Genomic DNA, 16,705 nt, shown 5'->3' with positions numbered 1-16,705 from the left:
CTGCTTTTTCCTGAAGCCATGTCACAAAAGAAGCTAGTGATGCATGACCGAGACATATCTGCACTGGGTATCCACAGCTCCAGGTGTCTAGAAGGCTGCTTCAAACACACACGATGCTCTGAAAGATAAACTAAACACCATATTTGAGCCAGAACTTCATTTGAAAGTGGTAAGTCCCTTCTGCTGTGGGGGATGCTTGGAGTTGCCACCTGAGGGCCAAGTTCTTAGAAATACATGAAGATTCACCAATGCTTCCAAGTTAATTACTTAAATTTATCCCAAGCCATGCTGCTTGTTTGGCATTGCTCAGTTAGTGCTCTACTGCTTTTCTCAACGTGGTAACATTCTCAGTACTACTTAAGAGATTAGTTTTGGCGTGTCAGGAGATGAGAAAGCATCTTCTTCCTCAGAGCTGTGAGAACTGAAATGAACCAGGACTGGTGTGATTGAACACGTGAATCTCACAGTGTTCAACAGAAGCACTTGTACCAAACTCTGGAAATCACGCTACCCAGAATTTCCAACTTTTTGTGTGATTGGGGCTCTTTTTCATTCACATTTTCACACCTAACATAGAGTCACCCAGCTCACTCCTCCACTATCTACCCTCTTTACTCCCTCTGCATGCCTGCCAAGGAGGCACTGCCTTGATAGCCCCTACACTGACCCATTTCAGTCTGGCTGCCAATGCTCTCCATCCCCTGCTTTCCCTGAGCACATCTTGGGTAGATGCTCCACAAGACACCGCTATCTCTATGAAGACATCCATCGTCTTCCTAGAAACTGTTCAACCTTTTTGTCAGTCTCCTCCAGCTTCACTCCTCCTCCGCCCTTCAAAACTGAAAGTCTCTTAAGTAGGAATGGGTTGTTTGGCAAGTTAAACTCGAAGCTGACTTTAAACAGAGGGCTATGAATAAATGGAAAATAAAGCACAAGCATTTGGTGCTGAGTTTAGATCACTCCCTAATTGCCTCGCCTTTGCAATTCTGCAAGCCTTGTTCTGCACATCAGACTGGGCACAGGAAAGTTTGCAGATAAATGCTTAGCTTGAAGACTGAGGTTTCATGCTCTTAGAATGTGGATTCCCTGCTGCATGCCCCCAGGGCTGAAGGCTGTCCTGTTTCCTCAGATTACATTGCAAGCAGACGTTTCCTCCCTATCTGCAACCTTCTGGTTCTGCACATCTTGCTGTCAGCACGCAGCCCACTCTAAACTACGTGCAATGCATTTCACAGCCCAATTAGGTGGGAGGCCCATCCAGTTCACTGCTACATTTCATGAGTACAGTGACCATGGGCTTGTGCTCCATACTTCTAGGCTTCAATGCTGTGTCCCACCAGGGACTCCTCTCCCAGTTTTACAGCTGTTGGGGAGAGCAATCACCAGCAGATCAGCAGTTGTGCCATGCCCACAGCCACACAAGTTGTCTGTTCACCACCCTGACTGGTGTTAAACTCGTTTCTGTCACTACAGTCTCATGAACCTACCCCCGCTTTCTAGGTAGAGCCTGGACCATGAACATTTGCAGCACGCCTTTTTCACTTGCTCTAGAACCTCTTTCTGAGATTGCTTTCTATACATAATCTCTTTCATTTACACATCACACACATCAACTTAGGACTCCTGATTATCCTCTTCTTAATTACCTTTTCACAGCACCCACTCACCAGCACACTAGTAAAAAAGAAAGGAAGATGCAAATATATAACATTGGGCTCAATTTCTGCCCTTTGTAATTCATACCTCTAGACAGTTCTTCAGGCTGTATGTCCTTTGACAGGCGAAACACCTTCTTCTCAGTCTCACTTCCGATACCCTGATTCTAAAAAAAGAAATCTCACTTTTCTTTTAATTAACAGTAGTTTCCTCATCCACCTTTTCATTTGTATAATAAGATGAAGATCTTCAGTTCTGGGAAGGTTTAATGCAACCTCCCCAGGATCCCCAAAAGCCACACTTAGTTAGAAAAGAAAACCACCCAAAACTTAAGGACTTGAGATACTGAAAGACAGGTTTGACAACTGTTAGATGACAGAGTCCATTCTGCTTGAGTGGGGAGAATTAGTTGACATATTAATGTCTATTACACCCCTATCCTTTTATGAGTCTATTATTATATGTAATTAAAGATGAGCAGAAAGCATATTTCTCCAGTGGCATTTCCCAGCTTTTAAGCATTCACAGTCTTAAGAATGTTCTTTTATGGCTTTTCTTTTTGGTACATATGGGGATGCTTCGTACACTAAAGAGAAAATAAAGCCATTTGAATACTGTCCTACAGGCATTCCTGCTATGATAGAAGCACTTTTCCTGGATGCTATTGGCCAGTGCTTGGAAAAAAAGAAGCCTTACTAAGCCTGTTGATGCCCAGCAACCCTTGTAGTCCAGCAGCCATACCCCACTGTAGGCACATCATACTGCCTATGGCGGGGAAGCAGTTAACAAAACATTTTTGTTCATGTGAAAATATAAAGCAGCTGCTTACATTTACACTTGGCAGATGAAGGCAGCCCCCTCTGCACTCCTTGTCTTCTGCTGCTCTTGGATCATTGCAGAGTTAACCAGCTGTTGCATTCCTCATGCCAGTTATACCAGTTCGGAAAAGCAAGAACAGGGGAGTTTTATGGCCATACAAAAGGAATGAGAATAATACACTGCTGAACCAGAAAGGACAATATTTATACAATAAACATTTTTGGAAACATAATGATCCCTTTGTCATCAACATTTTGGAGTGGTTAATCGTGCACACAAGAAGTGCACCAAATCCACACGCTCAGTAGCAGTTAATATGTTCCCAGAGCATCTATTCACTGCATATCTGGCCATCTGCAAAGCCCTTCCTGCAGAAGACCTCACAAAAGAGGGCAGTCAAATGCATACAATGCTTCTGAAAATATCACTGCATGCATGAAATTACCCATTTTTTACATCCATCAAATTACAACTCGGATGGTATTTTTCCCCCAAATTTTAAAGTGACAGATTAAAGCAAACATTAAGGATTTAGGGAAAAAAAGAAAAAAAAAGAAAAAAAAAAGTCACGTTGACACTGTGCAAACTTAGAAGGTAATTCTTTCCCCAGTACAATTTGGTCTTGATGTACGGTGACACACTTGCAAATATGAAGAATTCACACACTTGGAATTCTGACTTAGAAGTAACACTTCCTGTACACAAAAGCTTATGGTAAAATTTAGGCCATATATACTAGCCTCCTCTATTTCATTATTTTAAGTGAGTTTCTAATACGCAGAATTTAGGAGTTAAAATTAACCAATACCAAAGCAGGCATTGCTGTTTGACCTCCTGGTGAATTAGCGCAGCCTCCCAGTTTACTTGGACAGCGCTGACACAAACTCAAATCAACGGAAGAACAACACTTGCTTCTTTCCTTCTTCTTTGTGCCTCAGTACTCTCATCTTTCCACCTACTGCTGTCTGCACTAAGCTGGCCCTGAAGCCCAAGTTCATTTTCTATCCCATTTGACACCATGTGTAATATTGACTCAGATCTGCTCACTCTCTTCCAGTTTCTGGACTTTCCTTAAAACTGAAGTTCTAGAAGTAGATTTCCTGTTTGATTTCTTGGATCTGCAGCTCCTAGCAGTGTGTGCCAGTAGCACAAATCCTCGGTGGCCACCTCATGAGTTTATAAGATTGAGGGTTTTCTATGCAAAATAAAAGCCTTAGAATGTGAAACTCAGCCAAACGCAAAAAGAACATAAATGCCATTTGAGCAAATGATACCTGAAAGAAAAGGTTAAAGATTTTCATGCAAGACCTTGAAATTTTGGAAACATTTATCTCAACAGATGTTTCTTTAAAAAAAAAAAACAAAACAAAAAAACAGAAAAACAAAAAAAAACACAAAGCAATATTAGCTGTAAATAATATAAGGATGATATTCAGTCAAGAGAGAAATGCAGACAATTTCTATTTCAGCATTTGACTATTATTCCCTATCTAAAATAACCAAAAACACAAACACTGTTCACATTCCAAATGATAAAATCACATTCAAATAAGAAACAAAGCTCTGATTTCTTCCAGAACTCCTCCAAATCTGAGAATTCATTACGGCCAGAGGACCTGGCCAGATTTCACTGAGAACGCAATGTGTAATATCACAGTCCTTCACCAGCAGCAAACAAACCTCATTAAAGTCTTTTCTTCATGTATAGATCAGGGAGTGAGCTCAGTGAACATAATGATATCTGCTGCATGGCTGCCTACCCCGGTTACTTTTTAATCTACTATAAATGCAGAGGTTGGAAACCTCACTTGCCTTGCAAGCAGCTTTCCCAGCATCTTTCTTTCTCATGCAGCCCAGGACATGTTGTGACCTAGGGAATAATGTTTCTGGAGGATACCTGCAGCACTATGCCAGAGTACCTCCTGGGAGTGCCACATTCAGGCAGGATTAGATCACTGTGATGAGTGCTGGGTACAGAGTGATGCTCGCCTGCAAGCTATTATTTGCAGTATGTAGGCTAGTGGCTTATTAGGTCAGGCGTCCCACCCCCAGTGGAGCAGTTTTATCTCCATGATGGAGTGAATTGTTATTGTTTGTTAGTGGTGTGTGGGATTTGTGTTAATGTGCAGAAACTGAGTTAGCAACACAATGACAGCACCAGGCTGTTATTAATTGTTTGCTGGATGGCTTTGGTATCCCAGTCTGTCTGTGACTGGAGTGTTTTGGTTCTCCCACTGACAACAGCTCTGCCTTTGCCAGCAGTACAGTCCCTGTGGTGAGGGCACATGGGGAAGGGCTGTCCCTCCCTGCACGAGTTTTCAACATCACTTTTCAAAACCCACTCTCACTTGCCACACAGCGAGTCCTTAAGTCTGACTCTGTATCCTGAGAACTGGGAAACAGGCTGACAATAGACTCCTTGCTTACACAGGGAGGGTCTTGCTGAAAGCCTTGCTTCACAGTTTTCCACGCACTGGGTGAGCACAGAATTATTCCCTCCTATTTTACTGTGCTTGTTTTTATATACAAGTAATCTACACTTTCACTGGAGCTGAGACTTGCACACATCTCTTTTACCCAAGGCTGGTGGTTATTCCACAGTTTGTCCCACTTTGACATGAGAAATTTTTCCCTTTAACTCTAAAAAAAAGTGTTTTGGTTTTTTTTTTTTCCCCTTCCTCAAAGAACTAGCATTTTCCAACCAAAAGACTTTTAATGACAAAATTCCTGAACAGCTCTAATTATACCCTAGGGCTCAGTCCAAGGGAGAATTATTGCTACCCTTGGTACAGTAACAGCCCAGGTCCCACAATGCATCCCTGGTCCCCAGGGTACTGCAGGGGCAGCACACTGAGCTGGGTGCCTGGGTGCTCCTCTGACCACCCTGGATAAATAAAACCCTGTGATCAAAGCAGGATGGGAAAATGGTTTAAAAGAAACTGCTTTCCACACACTGCACATGGCTGGAAAACAGAAGGACAATGGCTGTGCCCATCCCCAGAGCCTCTGCCCCAAGCACCCCAAGCAAAGTGAGAGGTCCCGCGTAGGCTGTCAGTGCCTGGTGCATCAGCCAGCTCTCCCACCAACTCCTAAAGCACACTGCCGAGCTTTGGAGTTAGCTTTCTAATGAGGATAATTATTATTATTACATACACATATATACAAAAGCCCCAAATCCCCGTGAGGTTTCTTCAGTTTGTCCCAGAAAGAAAACATTTTCATTGTGTGGGCTGTGATTGGGAACACATGGACCCGCCGCACCCCACTTTGTTCCCTGCTCTGCTACTAATTACAAAGGGACCAGAGCCCAATGCAGAGGGGTTTTTTTAATTCATTGGTTTTGGAGACTCAGCAATTGAATTACCTGAAGAGGCTGGAGCTTCTCTGGGGTACAATCAGTCATGCAGCATCTGGGTTAGGCCGGGGTGGGGAGAGATGGATAATATATACATGCTGGCAGCGTTATGCAGCCACCCAACTGGGGAAAAAAAAGAATTTCTCTTAATTAATGGCATGATGTATGACACGTTAGCAACACAAACTCTTTAATAAACCCCAGTGCCTACTTTTACAATTCAGACAAGATGAAAGCACCCTGGGTTACCTGTAGGAACCGGGTATTCAGAAATGCTGGCAGAGCAGCTTGTGGTGAGGGTGTGTTAATAGCTGCGCACGGCGCTTTTGATTCTGGAGTCAGTTTTAGACAAAGCTGCCTTGAAGCACAGGAAGCAAGTTTCACTTTCAACTTCGCCCAAGGCTCTACCCAGAGATGAAGATATCGGTGAAGAGGAGTGAAATCTTAATTTAATTAACTGTAACTCCCAACGGGACGAGTTTGGGAGGTTTGCTCAGAGGATGATTATCTGAACCAACTGAGCTGCAGTATTCGCTTCCCAAGTTCCAGTTTAGATTTGAGTTTGGCACAGGACTGAGGCACAAACTGGTTGCAAAGCTCAGATTAACTCAAATTTGCCCAAAGTATATGGGTGCTCAGATCTGGCTAACGTCAAAAAAACATGTTTACAGTTACAACAAATTTGGCCTTCTCCCACACTTAAAGCTATTTATTTAAACCTCTCATTTTGGTCGTGTCTTTTCCATCCTCTATTTCTTCCTCTGTTAGGTCAAAAAGTGAATAAATAGGTCAACTGCTCCTTAAAAATGGAATACAGAGGAGATGTGGCTAGGACTTGGACTCCAGAGCTCTAAATCAAGCACATTAGTAAAGACCACTATGAATTACTATTTATTCTTAAGCACTTTGATGGTCTTTGTCCTCCTTGAAGACCAGATTCCGGTTTAGACCAAGAAAGGAAAAGCAAAGGAAGTGCCCCAGCTCTTGGCAGCTGCAGAAATCCCTCACTCTGCTGAGATCCTGGAAGCGTTAAACCTCAAAAACAGAGAGATGAGGGTAATAATGACAAAAATACAAAGTAAAATAAAAATTAAACTTAAAAAAAAAAGAAAAGTCTGAATGACTCAGATGGTCTCAAGGACAAACAGACATCTGAAAGAAGGGAAACATCCTGGATTGCATAGGTGACAGCAAATTTCACAATACTTCCCAAACACAGCAACAAAAATGAGTTTCGGATCCTTCTACAATGAATGCATGGCAGCTCATGTCCTTATGCTTTAAATAAGGAAGGCAAAGCTCTTCTTCCCTCTGACCTGAGATTGAGACCGGGCTGTAGTACGATGCTGTAACCACATCCTTATGGTCTTTGTGGGGAGACACATGACGGAAAACTCCATAGACCCAGAACTCCAGGTAGGACTTTTTGCTATTACACACCACAATCACAACACCTTTCTTCCGTAGCTCTCCATAAAGGTGAGAAAGAATTCAAAAATCTCCTTATTGAGTAAAAAAATTATATTCCCAAAAGGGCAAAGGAGAGGAGTCCTGCTCCGAACGTCTCTTCATTTCGTATAAAACTTCTTTCTTCTGTTTGAGAACAGTTTACTGTGGCCAATAAAAGCCCAGCTAATTTTTAAATCAGCATGTAGCCAACTCAGCCACCCAGTAGCTCTGTCCTTGGGCAATATTATTGAAGCACACACAATCTATACTAAAGTGATCAGCTTCCCTCAGGCCTGCCAAGGGGATGCGTTAGGCGAGCCCAAAATATGACAGAAGGAAATTTATGTGCAACTTTTACACATAATATCTCATTATGACTCTCCCCAATCTTTCAATTTTAAAAATAAACGGCCTTTGTAATGATTTTACCAGGAGCATGTTGGAAGGTAGATTGAAAAAGGAAAGTGGCTTTGGCTACAGTTATTTCTTTTGCTCTTCTCCTCCTCTTGGGTTTTTCCTTTAATTTTCCTGAAGATATTTCCACTCAATTTAGGAAGAAATGGAATTTCCCCCCTCCCTACCACCGTCCTTCTCACTGTTTTGTTCATGTTTTCAAAGAATGGAATGGCTGACATAATGAAGCCTCTGTCAATAGCAAAATCGTTTCAACTAGTTGGTAAATAATGAAAGTGCCCACTTAACGTGCAGGACACACACACTTGGTCCCTGCCCAGGTCAGCAAGTTGCCGTCCCCTGTACTGTGCGCACCTCCAAGCATTGCCCTGCTGCAGTGAGAAACAAGAGGTCAGCTGGGACCTGAGCTGATGCTGCTTTGTCAGGAAGCACAAAGGACATGGGAGAGTTGGTTGCACAATGATGCCGGCTGCTGCTCACCGAACTGGGCCCAAAAAGGAATTAAAAAAAATGGAATAAAATATATGTACAAATAAGGAAGGGACAAGCAAACCAACCAACAACAAAAAAAGCCCCAAAGAATAGCGATATTGATCTGCAAATAAACAATTACCAGAGCAATTCTCAACAACCCAGTTTGATGAGGAAAAGATAACGTGGCACATTAGTCCTTCCCCACTGACATACCAATTGTCGCATATGCTTTTCTAGTGTTTCATTGTGGGTATCAGCAGGAATGACCTCATGTGCTATTCCTACTCCACAGACCACAACTCGAGAAGCCACGAAAGGAACATATACCTGAAGTGAGAATCGGTTATAAGCAGTTTTGGGAACGATCTCCTCACAGGGGGTAAGAAAAACAAATGAAAGTGGGATGTTCTCAAAGTGGAAAGCAGAATCGCTGCCAATGTACACTGACTGGTGGAAAGAGCTTTCCCACTGTGGGTTGATGGACAAAAGACCACTATCAGGCAGCGAGAACTGGGGCAAATGTAAAAATATCCTAATCTGTACAAAAAAAAGCCTTTTGCTGCTCCATAGTACTGCCAACTCCCCGCTGTACTGCAACTCCCCGCTGTACTGCACCGTATTTCGTTCATATCCAAAGTCCCCAACAGACTTCTTCGGAGACAAAAGAGTTTATGCCTGTTCTCCTCCAGGTTGTCTCTTGCCCACTCTGATGTCTGTACACCGGCAAACTGAGCAACCTATCAAGCTGTGGATGTCCCCGTTTATCATAGGGGAGTTGGACTAGATGGCCTTTAAAGGCCCCTCCCAACTCAAACGATTCTATTTATACATTATTATTTAATTTTCCATGTGACTTTACACTGTTCAGTTCTCAGGAGCTTGTGAAACCAGCTGTATAAGCACCAAAAACCTGAAGAACCTTTTGGAGGTTCCTACTTCCCGCACTGATCCCAACACCAGCGAGCACATCCATATCTGTCCTTATAGGTACTTAACAGATGTGGTCTTCCAATGGAGGGAGGAAACACAGCATGCTGAATATCTGGAAGTATCTGAAGGAGAAGCCGGAGCAAATGCTGGCCAATGAGGACTGACTGTAGCAGCTTCAGTATGATTGCTGATTGAGATGGGAACAAACCAGCATTACTGCTGTCAGAACATCAAAATAAATAAATAAATGAGCTCATTTTGAATATCCCAGACTCAGGTTGTGCATGAAACACATGGCAGGAAAACACCTGAACACTTAGCGTCCAGGGTGGAACCCTGCAATTCCACTGATTGCAGTAAATATGTGTTTGTGTTATATTATAATTGCTCATCTTTTAAATTAAACAGCATAACAATTAGCACGTAGCTGTTCTCCATACACCTTAACATCCCTCACATCATTAAGTGCCTTATGTGGGGAATTCTTACACCTCTGTTTGAACAGATTTAAAGCAAATCCACCCTAAGTCTTTCCAGGCTTCTTCCATCTTCAGGCACTGCCTTGGTTCTGTCATTGATTCCTGCGGAAATTCAAGGCTTGGGCTTATCCAAACTCAATGTTTCCTTCTGTAGAGAAAAAACTCTTTTCTACTGAGTTCTTGCTGTGGGATCCACCCCTGCAGAAGTTGGGCTGCCTTTAAAATATTGTTCAGATGAGTTACAAAAACAAAAATTCATTCAAAGCTTGACTAGGAAGCTCCAAATTTAAGAACACTACAAGGGGAAGAGGCTGGGAGAGAGGGCAGAGAAAGCGGAGCACACAGTGTGGCTTTCAGTACCTATTTTGCCTCTTCTTTCAGAAGCCTTGGGTTCCAGACCAGTGTCACACTTCTATCCCATCAAGTAGAGCACAGAGCAGAGACCTTGTCCAGCACTCGGTCACAGCACACCGTTACCTAAGGCAGCCAAAAGTTCAGTGACTGCCTGTGGTTTCAAATCCCAGAACCCGTAAAGCACAAATACAGGTTCTATATGTGAGGCTGTGACCTCTCCGCTCACCAATAAAACATGCCCAAAGTCATAATAAACAAAGCATTACAATTCAGGGTGGCAAGGCATAAACCAGTCATACGTTATTTTCCTCTTTGGCCACAAGCAAATCTTTGCCTTTACCAAAAACTACCTCAGTGCACTAAGTTAGCAAAACAATTCTGATTACAACATAGGTTAAAAAAAAATCAAGTCAAATAAACTTAACCTAAGGTTTCTCATGGGATGTTTTATGTGCTTGTTGTTGCAGAGCAGAGTAAGGGCCAGAACAAACATGGAAGGGACACAAGTGTGATAATATAATGATACCTTCTATTAGCTCAAAGAAGAAAAAAGAATAACAGAGCTTAGCATATATCAAAGGTCCTTTTTCTTCACTTTCAGGATGCAGAAAGGAAAAAACCACAGTTTGTGTATTGCTGACAGTACTCATCTTGTTAGCAGCATGAACTCGTGTTGCAGGCTTTTCATTTCTTTGGATAGCCGGCAAAGGAGAGGAAGGGGAAAAAAGGAGTTGCTTTGTAGGCACCAAAGAAGTGACATCTGGTTATACAACAATACAAATTTCCAGGTTGTACTTAACAGCATGAATAATAAACTGAAAAGAGTTGCTGGCTACTTTTGGCTTAACAGCGTGGTAACCTTGTTAAGCTGTTGTCCATGAGCTGCCTACGAAGCTGCAGCAGAGCATGCAGGGAAGGAGCAGGGACAGATTGTCAGGAAATACTCATGCAGGATATGAAGATGCTGAGATCACAGCCAAACAGGGATGTGTGCTGCCATACATGTCAGTCTTCAAGGTACAAGGTGAAGAGCAGTTGGAGAAATAAATAAAAACATACAAAAAAACCCCTCCACCAAAGCTAAGGAAAAGAAACAGTACTCAGGAGATGAACCTGTGGATAAAAGAGATGTGCTGGCAGCCCACTATCTGCTGGCTGCTGCCAGGTGCAGCGGAGTTGATGCAGTGGATTAATGATTTCTTTTCCATCCTCTTACATCTTTTTCAGCCCCTGCCATCATTTATTACAGCATCTTTACTTTGCTACTCAGGCTGACAGAAGGGGAATAAACTTTACCCTGCGGGCGTCTTCAGGAGAAATTATCTTCTCCCCAGGAATGGGATCCTAGATGTGGTAATAGCTATCGCTCCCAACAGTTCATGACACTTGCAGCAGATACTTTTTCCCTGGGTATTTCATATATGCCCACCTACATATAGACAGATCTGTTCTACTGCGAACATCTGTTTTTCAACTGTCAGATGATATTTTAGAACGTTAGGCTGAAAAATATATTAAAAGATCTATCACTTACATTGATTTCAAAGCATTAAATTTTGACATCTTTGGTGCAGACAGACCGAGAAGCTTAATATGGATTTATCATATGAGAAATAGATTAAGTCCGTTTTACCCTTTCAAAGGGGATCTCTAGAACTACCTTGAGGAACAATGGCATATTTTTCCAGTTGACTAAGACAACAAAGGGATTTAAAGTGACTGGAAAGAAGGAGCAAGCTCTATAAGGAGATTTTAGGATGTAGGCAAAGTGCAAATCTGACATCCAATCACTTGCTTCCTCACTATTTGTGTTTGTACTTACATATAGCAAAAATGCAGTAAGAGAAAGCATGAGGAGCCCAGTGTAAGTCTAGGAGGCAGCCAGCACAGTGTTGGGGGAACAAGAAAGAAATTGTCAGCTGAGCATCTCCTTCAAAAGCTGAGGATGGAGGTGGGAAACATCTGAAAGGACCCCCCAGCCCCATGCAACAGCTTTACTCTGACACAGAGACACAAAGAAAAAAGGACAGAGGTAAGGGTTTCTAAAAGTAGTCACCATGCTCCTAGTACACAAGGAAGCCAAAGCACCAGAACATCCCTCCCCAGCAGTGCTGTGCATCACTACACTGAAATCCAGCACCAGACCCGCTCAGGCCCCATCACACTGAGCTCCAGCATGCTGGGGTGAACCTTGATGAATTATAAAAGCAGCTCCAGAGAATTTGGGAAAGCTCCACAACGTTGCCTGGACCAGAGCATAGGATGTATCTGCATGGTTTCAAAGGAGGAAAATCTTGCCTGCACTCGCATTGGTGAAAGACATACCCCACTTAGAAGACAGCCAAGATTGGCCTTGATTCAGGAAACGCAGAAAGAAAGGAAAATACATGAGTGATCTACACCACTGTTTATTGTAGCAGCTTTGGGTCATTTCACAGGTCAAATATTTGCTTTATTGGATTATCAGTGAACACATGTATGCGTCACACACACACACTGAGCAGCTTCTTGTCTCTTTCACTCGGGCTTATGGGCTAGGTGGCAAGAACACTCCACTTCTCCTTTCCCATGTCAAAGCTTTGCCCCAGCACCTAAGTAGCCCTAAGTTCCTCATCATGCCCCATCCAATGGAGTCTCATTAACTGCAATGGCAGCTTCATTCCTCTCGCAGCAATGCACAGGGGTAACTGTCCACCAGTCACCACCCCAGCTTTATGGAAATCAAAGACAAACCTCCCCTCTCTGGAAGGAGTAGATGCCCTAAATCTCTGACACCAGCGCAGCTCTTTAAGAGCACAGTAATTCTCCACCAAATTGAATCTTCTCTGACAATTGGCAGCACATCAGAGACAATTCACAGGCATATTTTTTTCCCCTTTCCTAACAGGAAATAGGGCTTGTGTTACATTTACAGTGACCTGGAGCTCTGAGGGCAGACTCATATCTCACCTAAACAAACAGACAGTATTTCTTCCCCGATGAAGGCAGATGGGCTGAAAGAGAGAAGTGCTGAGGCCGGCTACCCACAGCAGCCCTGCAGGTGTCAATAAGGCTCAAACCTGCAAACACCATCACAAGCATCACCAACACAGCCCAGATGCAAACAGCACTTCAGGAGGTTTGGATCTTAAGTATTCATTATAACCTAACAACTATTTTATCATTTCCCCTGGACCTCTGTGTGGTATGGACTGGGGTTCCACCACTCAAGCCATTGTAAGGTGATGGATGCTCAACGCCCCTGTTTCTGCTGTATCCCTGCCTGGAGTCCGTGGGATTTTCCATTCTGTTGCCCATAAGCGATGCCCCATTTAGCCCTAGTAAACTCAGAGAAACGAGCCAACCCTAATGAGGAAATCTACTGATTACAAAACCCCACACCATATACACAACACACTAAATATGCACATGAAAAGCAGAAGTGAGAAGTCCAGTTTCACTCCCATACACTCGAAACATACAAGGCACCATAAAACTCTGCACCCTTCACAAACATCTGTATGCTTCATAAATATCTGCACGCTTAAGCTGCTTGCAGGCAATGCACTACCAAAGGCCTGACTCAGCTCAGCAGCACCCACTTCCCTTACACACAGGGGCTTGGTTTCCCCCAGTACACAAAGTTTAGAACTGAAGGCAACAAGTCTCTTAACCTCACACGTTTTCAGCTTTGCCAGACACCACAAAGAAGCAAAAACTCTACAGCTTTTCTCCTGCAGGTCTTTGCCCCTGTGGTAATAAGGGAGTTAAGACAACAGCTGAAAGTAGAGAAAAAGCATATACTGGGCTTTTGAGAGTCAGCAAAAGCCCAGCTTTTTGGCAAAAAACAAACCCAAAGCACAAACAAACCCACAGGATAGTGGCAGGAGAGCAGAAATCCAAAGTGGGATAAATGTCTTTAGCAGAAGATATTCTCTTAGGGAGCAGCAGAGCGACAGGCGAGGGAGCAGTACTGCAGGAATGACTCGTTTTAAGCTGTTGTTTTGGCTTTGTCAAAGCAACCACAAGTCTGATCACGTTAGGCACAGACCTCTCTCTCTCTGGTTATTTCCAGGAATCAGCCATCACCAGCTGACAGGAGAACAGCCTCAGCACTGTGGCTGGCCAGTCTCAGTAGGTCTGAGGTTCTTGGTTCATTATATTTTTTGCAAGAGAAACAGCTGTTGACCTTAGGCTATTCGGTGCCACTCATTGTCACGGCACTGAATGGAGGTATTTAAGATTACCAGATGTGTTTACAGTAACAGTTATGAAACATCCCCTACGCATTTCACTGTTAGGTGGAAAAGCAGAGTGCCAGTCAGACGTCACTGCTGCTCATCCAGATGCTCCATAATCATCCCCGTCAATGCTTCTCCTCATCCAGTGGTAAACCTGGGAAAATAGTTGAATTTCAACCCTCTGAAACTGCTTTGGGGGCCCCAAAAACTCCAGCTGAAGCTCAGAGTGAAACCCTATGCCAGCCTTAAACAAGTGAGAAGTATCTATGACAGAGTCCTGTGGTTTCAGCTGGTTTTGCAATTAAGTTTGTGTCCTAGTTTCATTCTGAATTCCAGCTGATGCCATCTTCAGCACAGATAAATCAGAGGCTTAAAGTGAAACTCAAGGCCATGCCAACCTCCCCTCTGAGCTACCTGTTGCCCTACTCTAGTTTTCCTCCTTCTATTATTCTCTTCCCCATCTTACTCAGAGCAAACCCTGCTATAAGAACCTGCAGTTTGTGCTTTCAGAGAAACTTCCTGAGGACATGGAGACTGCTGCAAGCTTCTCCTTCCACATGCACATTGAGCAGAAGCTTTGCTTCCAGCCCTTGTGCATTTCTGAGAATAAAAAGGAGCTGCGTTCCCTGATGATGAGTACCATAGAATCACAGACTGGTTGGGCTGGAATGGATCCCACCACCCATCAAGTCCTAGCCCCTACTATGGGCTGGCTGCCCCAACCAGCTCATGCTGCCCAGGGCCCATCCAACCTGGCCTTGAGCACCCCAAGGGATAAGGCAGAAGCGCCAGGGCCTCACATCTAACCTAAATCTCTCCTCTTTTAGTTTAAAGCTATTTCCCCTTGTATAATTACCATCTATCCATGCAAACAGTCACTCTGCTACCTTTATAAGCTCCCTTCAGGTACTGGAAGGCTGCAGTGCGGTCTCTCCAGAACCTTCTCATCTCTAGGCTGAACAAGGCCAATTCACAGCCTGTCTTCAAAGGAGAGATATGAAAAGCAGTGAAGATAAACAAGCATTAAAATAAAAGAGAATGGTCAAGTGCACGCTGAAAGGTTTCACAGCTTTCCAGGAGTCCAAAGCCACAAAGCTGAAATCTGGCCTAACGTCTACAAAGCAGAGGTCATGAGAGGAGGCCGCACGCTCGTGCCGAAGTTATGCAGATGCAGTTATGTGCTTTTGTTTTCACAGTTAAACGTGTAGCCTCCATCTGTGTAAACAAGGAGCAAAGCAAGCTGACATTGCAGGGAAAATACAGTAGAGAGAAAGAGAGCCGAGCATGTCTTGGCTACAGAGCAAAGAAACTCAATGTAATCCCATTGCGCTCCAACTCAGATGTGACCTCTTTCTCCAAAGCACACGAAGGAAAAGAACAAACAGTGTGCAAAAGGAGGAGAAAGAGGAAAGACCCTGAAAGGTACCAACTAGACCAGCAGCTTGACCTGTGTGAGCTCAATTGGATTTTAATGCATTGGGCAGTGTGCCCAGGGCTCCGGTAATGCTCTGTGTTGTACACAGCATTTCAGAGCTCCGACATCAGGGTCCAGAGCCATCACAGCTGGAGGGAAAGCTCTCCAGGAACCCCACACTGTGCAGCCAGTAAGTAAATAAACCTCAGTGCCTTCACATATTTGTAGTGGTTTCATTACTAATGGTTAGGTGCATTAAAAAAAACTAACAACAGCCACTAAGGTCCACAGTTATATTTCCTCCATGCAACCAGTACCAGTTATATATTAGCATTGCAGGGTTGGACAAGATGACCTCCAACCTACAGCAGTCTGTGACTGCCTCTCTAGAAATACACTGATTGCTCATCTGCTCTCTCCCATCCTGCCTTGCTTGCTCCTATTCAATATTCTCTACCACTTCCTCCCTTTTCCTGTGCGTGAGTTTTAATGTGGCTTTCTCCCAGGCAGTTTCACTCACATCTTATCTGCAAGATAAAGCACTGAGCATGTTCATTTGACATTGTAACACCATGGAAAGCCCAGCAATGACAGCAGAGCAGCAAGGTCCTAAGATGTAGCAAGTATAGATTGGCACAAATACAACCACCACAGAAACAAAGGAAAGATGCTGCTTACCCTCAGAAGGCTGCAGTTATAAAGGCAGCAAGATATCCTCCACTATCAACCCTTAAACAAGGTCTTACAACGCTTAAATGGATCCTGGCTCCACCCCCTCCAGTCACTCCTGTACACTGCACACAGCTGAGCTCCCCTGGGTTGGCCCTGCCCTCCCACCAGGTGCTCAATCACTGCTTCAAGCTGTGACTCGGCATTTCTGCTACAGACACATCCACTTAAAGCATGACCTGCCTCAATAATGACTTTTCCTTTAACTTCTGATAACCGAAACAGCTTGCCCAGCTAATGTGATTCTTAAAGAAGTGATTAAAAAAGAAATCAGACTCACCAATACTGGGATATCCAAGAGCATGTTGGGACCTGCTTAGACTGCAGGGCAAGAGTGCTGCACTGATTGGTCCTCCTCTGTTCAGGCCCCATTTGCAGTGCTGTGTCCAGGCCTGGGGCCCCCAGCACAGGA

The 16,705-nt window shown here is 43.8% G+C and overlaps 1 long non-coding RNA gene across 7 annotated transcripts in view; it reads right to left on the bottom strand.

Annotated features, from left to right (window-relative positions):
- LOC107322900 overlaps nucleotides 1-16,334 on the bottom strand; it is a 73,711-nt gene extending 57,377 nt beyond the window's left edge. The window contains exons 1-5 of one of the 7 annotated variants that reach the window (XR_004309403.1): nucleotides 16,243-16,334; nucleotides 9,937-10,053; nucleotides 5,840-5,953; nucleotides 2,486-2,657; nucleotides 1,744-1,822 (exon numbers count right to left, since the gene is read on the bottom strand). This is a non-coding gene — a long non-coding RNA (uncharacterized LOC107322900). Of the gene's footprint in view, nucleotides 1-1,743; nucleotides 1,823-2,485; nucleotides 2,658-5,839; nucleotides 5,954-6,079; nucleotides 8,705-9,936; nucleotides 10,054-16,242 lie in introns of those variants that run through there. The other 6 variants (XR_004309405.1, XR_004309404.1, XR_004309406.1 and 3 more) reach the window with 6 other exon arrangements.
- Nucleotides 16,335-16,705: the final 371 nt, after the last annotated feature.

The sequence above is a fragment of the Coturnix japonica genome, chromosome 20 (assembly GCF_001577835.2).
Source record: "Coturnix japonica isolate 7356 chromosome 20, Coturnix japonica 2.1, whole genome shotgun sequence".
Classification (NCBI taxonomy): Eukaryota; Metazoa; Chordata; class Aves; order Galliformes; family Phasianidae; genus Coturnix; species Coturnix japonica.
The sequence above is the reverse complement of the archived record's forward strand: the minus strand, read 5'-3'. Positions and strand labels throughout refer to the sequence as shown.